The sequence below is a fragment of the Penaeus monodon genome, chromosome 15 (assembly GCF_015228065.2).
Source record: "Penaeus monodon isolate SGIC_2016 chromosome 15, NSTDA_Pmon_1, whole genome shotgun sequence".
Lineage (NCBI taxonomy): Eukaryota > Metazoa > Arthropoda > Malacostraca > Decapoda > Penaeidae > Penaeus > Penaeus monodon.
This window is the reverse complement of record NC_051400.1, coordinates 28,431,867-28,432,084: the sequence shown is the minus strand read 5'-3', so window position 1 is coordinate 28,432,084 and position 218 is coordinate 28,431,867.

Below are 218 nucleotides of genomic sequence, written 5' to 3'. Positions count from 1 at the left end.
TACGCATAAAATCCCATTAATTTTTTTTAGTATATAGCAAATTAAGATGGTTGACTTGTTAACGCTGTTAAAGCTCTTGCTGATCACTATATACATTAACGTCAGCAATACGTGGAACTACATTTCGCTGTTGCAAATGCAGAATCCTGGACGCGCAGTCTTATATTTTAGCCACTGTGCTGGCTCGTGGCGACGGAAGGCAGGCAGACAACATCTGG